Source organism: Choloepus didactylus, chromosome 1 (genome assembly GCF_015220235.1).
Source record: "Choloepus didactylus isolate mChoDid1 chromosome 1, mChoDid1.pri, whole genome shotgun sequence".
Taxonomy (NCBI): Eukaryota; Metazoa; Chordata; class Mammalia; order Pilosa; family Megalonychidae; genus Choloepus; species Choloepus didactylus.
In genome coordinates, this window is record NC_051307.1 from 195884800 (window position 1) to 195895018 (window position 10219).

General features: G+C 41.3%; 1 protein-coding gene across 5 annotated transcripts in view; it reads right to left on the reverse strand.

The window, feature by feature from the left end:
• ANO10 (anoctamin 10) overlaps positions 1–9633 on the reverse strand; it is a 230655-nt gene extending 221022 nt beyond the window's left edge. For all 5 annotated transcript variants that reach the window (XM_037848459.1, XM_037848469.1, XM_037848474.1 and 2 more), the window contains exon 1: positions 9439–9633. The gene's annotated coding sequence lies outside the window, so the exon portion shown is untranslated. The remainder of the gene's footprint in view (positions 1–9438) is intronic.
• Between the last annotated feature and the right edge of the window lie 586 nt (positions 9634–10219).

A 10219-nucleotide genomic window follows, 5' to 3' on the forward strand; every position in this document is an offset into this window, starting at 1 on the left:
GGAGAAAATGCAAAAGCTGTCTTTAAGATTCACCCTATTTCAGACTCAAGGAGAAAACAAGAATCATTCATAAAATTACTCTCAGTCATGAAGCAGAAAGGCAGTGACAGAAAAATGAAGGACCACAATGATCAAGCTGGAAGTCCTTAGGAAAGAAGTTGCAAGCTTGGTGACCAGAAAAATATAAAAATGTGGTAGATTGAACCATGTCCCCCAGAAAAGATATGTTCTGAATTTTAATCTATGTTCCTGTGGGTATCAACCCATTGTAAATGGTATCTTTTAATGTGTTAAGAGGAGTCAAGGTGTGGACTCAGGGTATGGACTTATTTGTAAACAAGATTTCTGCAGGTCCTATTTAGGTGTGGCCAACTGTATCAGGGTGGACCTTAACCCTATTATTAGAAGCCTTATAAAGAAAGCCCAGAAGTCACAGAAGCCAGAAAGGAGAGGACATAGCCATGTGATGGGTGTCAGAGATATATCCTATTAAGGAAAATAAAATGGCTGCTTGCATTGGGTATTGCCAGGAGGGAGCCCTTTCTGAGAAAGGATTTTCCAGAAGACAAAATACAATTGACCTGCAGGGGCTTTCCAAGAAAATGGAACAACAGAATGTACCCCTACGGAAGTGCAGATAAGCAACACCTGGTGATAAACCAGTTTCGGTTCAGGAGAGAGAGCTTATCAGATTGGACATACCATACTAATCAATGTATACCTTCTCCCCACTTTCTAAGACCCCCTTATGTTAAAAAGAAACTTAACATCAGCCAGTCAGAACATTTTCTTGTTTGCTTCCACATTTGCCGTATACAAGCTTTCCCTTCAGGTGAGTTCCTTTGACACAGTTCCCTTCTACTTTCTGAATGAGATGCTGCCCAATTCATGAATCACTCAATAATCCTAAATTGAATAAAAAGTGTTTTTCTAAACAGTTTTGGTAATGAGGAAGGGATCCAAAGGTGACTGCTGATGACTCTGAAAACAAGAAAGACAGGAGAATGTGCCCGCTGAACCCCTTGAGTTCTCTGTCCTCTCTGCCATCTTCAAGGGTGAATCCCTCTCGGATCCAAGCTCCACTGTTTTCAAGCTTTCTCTTCTTACTAGCTTTTAGTGTAAAGGTTAGCAGGTCAATCCTGTTAACAAGAAGGCTCAAATTTTGAGCCCCAGTCTCTAGTGTTTTGGTGCAATCCGCAGTTTCATTTTCACCACTGCTGGTTTCTTTGCCCTATGCACAAGATAAGAAGTTACAAGATAAAGATGGGATTCACAAACTCTAAAAACTCTGATTCTCCATCCTCTGGAACCCTGGCATATTGCTTGTTCAAAAATTATGGGGCCAAAAGCTGCACCTAACTAACAAAATGGCAGATCTCACCAAAGACTATTTAGAGTTGCAATGGCCATTATAGGGAACATTCCAATTACACAACTTACTCATCTCAGAGATGCACTTGAGAAAAAGGACTTCCAAATTAAACAGGCCAAATGGGATGCTTATTTTAATTGGTACTCAGACTCTACTAAGAAATTGCAAGAAAAGGCAAATGAGAAATTAAAAGATCATGAAAAACATAGACTTTAAGATGGTTTTAAATCCTTGGCCAACACCACTCCTTAAAAAAGAACAATGAAAACTTAGGAAACTAGAAGCTGAGACAACCCACAAGGACTGTGGACAAACTAACTTGACTCCAACTGTGCTGTGGTCAAAGACGGAACTCAGAGGCAAAATTATTCATACAAGAATTTAGAATACTTTTGAGTGCATGTGATCCAGGGTTACCTGACCTATATGAGTTTGTACACATGTTGGTCTGAACTACAGATGTTAAATCCTGAAAGGCAAAAACTGATTGGACAGACCTACAATAAATCTGAAAAAGCAAAGCTTTTATAAAATTACACATCAGAGCAAAGACAATTTTAAAAGTCTCCACAAATATTGATGGGAAAACTTTAGCCCTCATATCAAGCAAATAATTTCATTAATAATGATGTCATTAATATAAACAATTCAGAAATTGTAAAGTTCCTTGAGATTTGTCAATATTCTCCCTGTCTATGAAATATCCTAGTGCTGATCTGCCTGATATTAGACAACAGTAGTACTGTTCATAATTTCAATTATTCTTAAAATAATACTTAATGAACTCATCTGATCATTTATTTTTGTATAACAGCAATAAGTTAACCATGACCATTTCAGGTCTTTTGTCATACACAGGTAGTTATTATTCTGATGCTTCCCTGAAAACACTTGCATACAGCTATGGGCCACAGTGCTTCATCTTCAAAAAAAAGACTGTCTCAGAGACCCTTGGAAAGGATTATGCCAGGTACCAGGTACTCTGGGGCACAGGCTTTTATGACATTGAGACCACACCCCTGGACTGGGTCAAGATCTCCAGAATTCTAGTGAAGAAGCCAATGGGTTCATGAGCTTGCTAACACAGATCAAGTGGAACAAGGATTAATTACTCAGGACTGAATGAGCTGATAAAGAATTATTATTGTTTTGTTTGGATTATCGCTGATGTTTTAATGTTCTATTTTCTGGATACAAGGAACCCCTTACTCTACCTTAAGCTATCTATAATTCATAAAACATTAATTTCTTTTCCTCCCTGCCTGACCCCTCCAGAATTTGAAAATTCTTATTGAATATTCTTATTTTTAAGGCAATATATTTATTTGCATACATTCAATCAGACTTCCTTGTTAATGAGACATAATTGAAGATAATGGTTATATAACAAAGACTTTAACTAGAATGTCATGTTTGAGAATGATGCTCATTTAATCAGACATGACCAGAGATTTTTAAGGAACTAAAGACTGACTTTATGAAGCCAGTGCTTAGAAAACCTCTTGGGAAAACCAGTCTGGTACCTGGCTGCAGGGTCCCCAGCCTCACAAGTCAGTAAAAAAGACTACTTTCTGGTAAGCATAGGAACCAGATAACACTGTGGGGACCTTGAGAAAGAGGAATTCACCCAAATCTATAGGTTCTGCAGGTAGTTTCCTGGCCTTGAGAAGCTTTTAAAAGTCCAATCTGAGGTTCCTTCTGAAAACTACCAGCAAAGCAAACTGAAAGGTCTATGTGGCAAATCACCATTCTTGCTGCACCTAATTAAATAATCAGGCCAAAGCTAATGAAACAGCTTATTTTATGATGGAAGAATAATATTTTGGGGGTTATCTTTGATCAAAAGAGGGTGAACATGGAAAGAAATTTTAAGTTTCAATAGAAAACTATAGCATACTCCTGCGGGTTATCAGGTTCTGCTCCTGTTCATTGTCTGAGCTATTTTGCATCCCCTTTGTAAACTGAAGAAAACTGCATAGGTGTGTCACTGTGCCAGTTTGTATATATTATGCCCCCCAGAAAAAGCCATATTCTTTAATGTAATCTTGTGGAGGCAGATTGATTAATCTTTTTGATTAGGTGTGACCTTTTGATTGAATGCTTCCATGGAGATTTGGCCCCACCCATTCAGGATGGGTCTTGATTACTTTACTGGAGTCCTTTAGAAACAACTCCAAGCCCAGGCACTTGCTGACACTTAGAGATGTCTGGAGAAGCAGACAGAAGGACACTTGGAGATGCTAAGCTAAGAGAAACCCAGAGATATTTTGGAAAAAGTCATTTTGAAACACAACCTGGGAGCAAAGGAACAGCAGACGCCAGCCACATGTCTTCCCAGTTGAAGAGGTGTTCCAGACACCATCAGCCATTCTTCAGTGAAGGTATCATCTTGGACACTTTTATGGCAATAGAACTGTAAACCTGTAACTTAATAAATCCCCTTTATAAAAGCTAATCCATTTCTGGTATTTTGCATAATGGCAGCATTAGCAAACCGGAACAGTTACCTACCTGTAAATTGGACTGGATCCTGTGATTTTGCATATATTATCTGCCCTAAATGCCAGAAAGTAACTTAGGATCTTCTGTACTCCAGGCCTCAAACTGAAAAAAAGAGGGATAATGGTCCTAATCCCTCGAACTACCATAATACAAGGGTTCCATTCCACTCTTTCATGCTCACCATCACACCCTCCCTAGGAACACACGACCTAGAGCAAGCAGTTATAAATACATCTAAGGCTATGAAACAGAGCTTTATCACCACCCTCAATGCTCTTCACATCCCCCAGGCTGAAGCTGACAGCTTAGCATCAGTGGTCTTGCAAAGCAGACAGGCTCTAGATACCCACTTCCCATAAACAATGTTGCTTTTAGGTTAATAAGTTTGGCACAGTGATAAATAATCTAAATATTTTAAAGGATCAAGTTAAGGTGTTTCCTTTCAGTCAGACTCAAACATTTCAATGGACATAAATATTTCCTGAGCTAGGTTCTTGGTTTAATGGAATATGGGGACAAATAGTACATCTTGGATTACTTTCAACTGTGATTATCACTCTATGTTTTTATTTTTTGTTGCACATTGTGTTTCATGATCCTGTGCAAATTTCTCGTCACCCTCAAGACAAAGGGTCTTAAATGTAATTGATAAGTCACCCAACAAACTTCACCACAAATAAGAAAGGAAACGAACAGGACAAATGAAAAGGAAAAATGGATCCAAACCACTGACTGAGCCTACTCAACTGCTGAAGAAAATAAATCAGTGGTGGTGACCAGAGTGTTTTTGCCAAGTTTCCAGTAAGATCATTGGAAAAACGACCAAAATGGGGTACTGCTAAGTAAAATAAAATTGTGTACTGCATTGAGCACTGCTGGGAGGCACACCTCTCTGAGAAATGATTTTCCAAAAGACAAAAACAATTGATCTGCAAGGGCTTTCCAAGAAAACAGAACAATGAAAGGTACCCTACAGAATTGCAGATAAGCAACACCTGGTGATAACCAGTTTCAGTGCAGGAGAGAGAGCTTATCAGATTGAACATACCATTCTAACCAATGTGTATCTTCTCCCCACTCTGTAAGACCCCCCATGTAAAATGGAAACTTAACATCAGTCAATCAAAGCATTTCCTACCTTGCTTCCATGTCCACCCGATACAAGCGCCCGCCTTCCACCCCCTTGACAGAGGTACTTTCTACTTTCTGAATGAGACGCTGCCCAATTTATGAATCTCTCAATAAAGCTGTGAAATCCTAAACTGCATGAAATTATTTTCTTTTAACAACCCAAAGGAACCCTAAGAACTGCCAGTAGCCAATACCAGAATGCTGGGAGAAAGCAAGTCTTGCCAATATCCTTGATTTAGGACTTTCTCTAGCCTCAAAACTTTGAGCCAATAAATTCCTGCTGTTAGGCCAAAAACAGTTGTTGTATTTGTGATAGTAGCTCTGGGACTAGAAAAAAGGACAGGAGGAGCCAAGATACAGGACACTACTTAGAGGCATCCTCTAAAACTCAGAGGCAAGCAGTTAGTTATAACAGCAATTGGGACCTAGGGCAGTTGCCCTGGGAAGTTAAATTAAGACGTGGGCAGATATGAGAGTAGAGAACCAACACTGCATACATCTACCATCACTAGGACAGTTTCGGTGACACAGATAACATAGGGAAGCAGGTGGGGCCCATTCGCTGAGGGAGTATATCTGGGAACTTGTGGCCTCAGGACTGCACAGGAAGCGGTAGGAGGTGAGACGAGGGATACTAAAAATGGTTCAGCCACAGCAGCTCAGGTCCAGGACTGATCAGATGCTGCACTGATGGAAAGATCCGTCTGCACAAAATCACCCAACTGAGTCTTGCTATGGACTGAACAATGAGGTGAAACAAGAATATTTCCTCCTCTAAGACAAGCTTTCTGTCTACTCTCATTACCTGAGACAAGATTTTGCTTGTGTTAACTGGAATAAACTGTGGTTCTAGAAAGATGATTTCTTAGTAGAACTGCTATACAAGCTGAAAGGTTACCTGGGACTGAGGGGGGTCCCAGAATGTGAACTTTCAGTTTTAAATGATACAGTTTGGTCACACTAAACAACTACATATGGTCATTGCCCTTTCCTCCAAAATATCCCAAGACAGGAGTCGGCATTTAGCACTGTTTCTGAGAGATGTCCATTGCCAACTCAGCCTAATAAAAGGGCTAAGCATGGATTCTTCAGATCATTCCTTCTATTCTTTAAATCCTTGATGATTTAAAAATGGTACTTAGCAGTAATAAACTGGTATCTTATGGGTTACATAATTTAATCAAACTGTCATCTACTCACACAGGAAAGGAAGAAAAATCTGCTCTTCTAAGACACGGGGTTTTGGATACAAGTTTAGGGACAATGTATGCCTTACAGCAGGTTTGCTTTACTTCACAGGTTTACACCAGGTCATTCTGTTTAGGTACCAGGCAAAGAAAAGATGATGACTAAAAGCTGAAGTAATTGTTAACAATAAGACCAGCATAGAAAGCTGTAAGATACTCCATTTGATAGGCCAAGAAAGCTGATTTTAAACAGTTCTATGTCAGCAACACCAAACGTTTCTCAGAGAAGTTTGTAAGAACCTGATAAAACACAAACTATGAGAAATGGAACTTCAGGCTGCAGCTATTGTAGTACGGAAATGGTTTCATAAAATGTGCAAACATCAAAATGTGCTTCAAAAATGTACAAGCATGACCAGAAACTAAAACATTAAAATAAACAAAAAGACTATTTCATAAAAGCATGAAATTAAAAGGGACTTTGGGTTTCCCTTACTCTCCTGGTTAGCTACAAGATTGTTCAACACTCCAAAAAGGACTCCAAAAAATGGGTTTTTCCCTCCTAGGTCTTCAAGGGTCACATTAGTAGGTGCTAGATATATAGTTATGCCAGAAAATGCGGATTAACGGAACAGCACATTCTGGGATCAGGATCATACTGGGTCAGACCAATGGTCCATGTAGCCCCCTAATCTGCCAGAATGACCAAGTTCGTAAAAAAAAAAAAAAAAAAAAAAAAAAGGCATTTTGAGAAGGAATTTAATTCACAAATTTAAAACTCCATTCTGCAAATCTTGCTTTACATTCACTGACAATGTGATGTAGTTTTGGCCTTGTCTAGAATTATGTTGACTTTTCTTCAGTATCAATAGCAGCCTTCTATCCCAAGAGAACTTCAAACCCTCAGCAGAGAATAAATATCTCTCTTATTCCTGTCTGTCTGGCATCTTATCCTTTCCCAAACTATAGTCCCCCAGCGCAAACATATCCTACTTCCCTTGTCACAAAGGGGACCAAACAAAATACCTGATGCCCTTGGCCACTGGTAGGGTATATAATCCCAGCAGGGCCAGAGCTTCTACTGGCACTGGGGAGAAAGACAGGCTTGTTTTTCTGAAGATGACAGCTGCAAAGATAACACAAACTTAGAGGTGCCAAGTGCCATCTTGACTACCATGTAGGGAAAAAAAAGCATACTGAGAATGAGAACAACAAGGAAGAAAGCAGAGCTGAGAAAATCAAGAAGAATTCTAATGGTATTTTTTTTTTAGACTCTCTGAATCCAACCATGCCTGAGGCAAGCACTAACCCTTAGACCTCCCAGGTAATGGACCAATATATTCCACTTTTTTTTTTTTTTTTTTTTCGCTTAAGCTTGTACGAACTGGGTTTTGTCACTGGCAAACTAAAAAGTCTTCACTAGAGAAAAAGTTTAAGTTTCATGAACACACTAGAATGAATGATTACCGGCCTATTCTTCCAGGTTCCCTCTTTCATTCTTCCCCCAAGGCCTCAAATCCACCCATTCCAGGGCTCTCACTAGTTTCCTCTTTTTCCTTTTGTCCCTCCCCTAACCAGCCATAACACAATCCATATATTTTCATTACTTTTCTAAGTTTTAATAACTTTAAAAAAAAAAGTTTTTTAATGTTCCACAGTTAAGGACTAGGCTAATAAGGTATTTATGCCCTGTCAACTATGTTGTCATTAAAGCCTATGACAACTACATCTACCTCAAGCAATACTGAATCTTCACATCCAACCACAGAACCTGACACATAGCTGGAACTTTAATATTTAGTAAAAGAATGACTCCATATGACAAACATTTTAAAAACCATTTTAAAAGATGTTTAAGAAGAATTTTTAATGAGTCAGGAAAATGCTAAGGGCAAAAATGTTAAGTAGGGAAGGCGAAATGTAAAATAATATAATATGATCCCAATTATGTAATATGCACATCTATTAATAAAAACGAATTATGAGGAAATGCACAAAAATGTGAATACAGGCAGTGAAATCACAAGTGATTTTAATTTTTATCCTTATACTTTAAGTTTTCTACAATGAAAAAAAAAAAGTTTCACTACCTCATTGTTACTGTTGTTTTTTTTAAGTACACACACATGCACAAACTCCCCAATTCAATTTACCAGGCCTTTTCTAACCCTTTCCAGAATCATTTTAGATTTTTAAATTTCATTCAGTATCTGCAAGTCTACAATTTTTTCTGCAACAGCTGGTCATAAAAGATGAGCTATTTCTACTTCCTACATCTGATTTAAAACTGATTATGACACTCACCGAATGGGCATCTAATTCTCTAAGTTAGTGTGACTTTAAATTGAAAGTGGCCAGACAATATTTTAACAAATTTTAACCCTAGAGGATTAGATTTGAAAAAAATTAAAATCCCCCAGGATTTAAGGGGATTTGGTACAACTGTGTTTTGATTCTGAATAAACCTCAACTGTACTATGAAGTCTAGGACCTCCATGCACTGTCCTGCACATTGGAACAGTTTTAAAGAAAGCAGCACATCCCAATACCGAAGCAGTGAAGTCCCCAGGAAAATGAGCAGCAGCCTGGGGGAGGAGGACTCCATGGCATCCACATTTCTCAGGTGCCCAGGTACTGCCCCTGACTTGAATCTATTATTTAAATTGTTCAGTACGTCCCAGCCAAAAGCCTGGAAACCCAATCAACCCGGTATGGGAAAAGAGCATTATCCTGCAAGCTCTCCCCGGCCAAACCTGTTCTGAGATACCCTAACCCTCTCTGTTCTCAATCTGGATCATGGGCACCTGTGAGCTGTTCCTTCGAAAAAAACATCCCTCATTCTGCTTCGCTGACGTCCCCCCACAATCCTCAATCTTGACTCCACTAGCCCCAGATTTCAACCTCACCACCCTTCAACGCTCAATCCCCTTGCCTGTCCCGAGACCCATATCCCCTCCCCACACCTCGGCTGCGACCCCACCGGCGACCACCAATCCCGTACACCCACCCTCCTCCCTCTGCCACCCGATCGTCCCCTTTCCCCTCCACCTCAGCGTCCATCCCGGTCCCACTTCCTCATTCCCGGGACTGCCCATACTGGGAAGTGCCTCGGGAAAGGCGGCGGTAAGGATGGGTCCCGGGAGGCGTCCCGTCGCCGCCCACCGGCTGGGGCTCAGCCAACAGCACCGACTGGGGCCAGCCGGGAGGCGGAGAGGGAAGGGTTTCCAGGCCCCATCCCCCACTCACCGGCCACCGCGGCGCTCCACGTCCTAAGGGGCTGCCCGACAGAGAGCAAGACTGGGAGGCCGAGCGAGGCGACTCTGGAAGCGGGGGGACGGACACCGTGGAGGGCTGGGCGTGGCCGGCGTGGCGGGGCCTAGACGCGCTAACGCGCAGGCGGGGACGAGGCCGCTGTAGAAGCCAGGCCTAACCCGACCGTAACACGGAGTAGGGGCGGGGCCGGTGAGGGGGAAGGCGGGGCCTCGCTGCGCTGTCACTCCCAGTGGGGGCGGGACCTAGCTGGAGAGTCCCCCAGGGCGGGGGAGGGTCTGCAAAGGGAGAGGTGGGCCTAGTTGGCTGTCATTTCACGCGAAGGTGGTCCTAGATGGGCTCTCGCGTCTAGAGTGGGCGAAGCCAGGGAAGAAATAGGCCCCTTCGCTTTACTCCCTTTTTCATCCTTTAAGAACCAGAACCCAATTTTCTGACCACTTTCAAGTATAAAAACAAGTCGTATTTTAATTATGACCCACTTTCAGGTTATAAAAAGCCCAGGTCCAATTTATCCAACTACAAAGTCCTTTCAAATGATCTACAGGTTCTCCCAGTCCCATCTTCCCTTATATTTCCGAAAATTTCTACTACTCTCTTCTTTGCTCTGTCCAGCCACTTTGGTCTCCTTGCTCTTCCTAGAACTCTCCAGACACCTCCTCCCACCTGTTCTCTCTGCCTGGAAAGCTTTCCCAGATTTCTGCTTGGTTTATTTCTTCACCTTCAAGTCTCTACTGGAACCTCACCTTGTCAGTGGAGC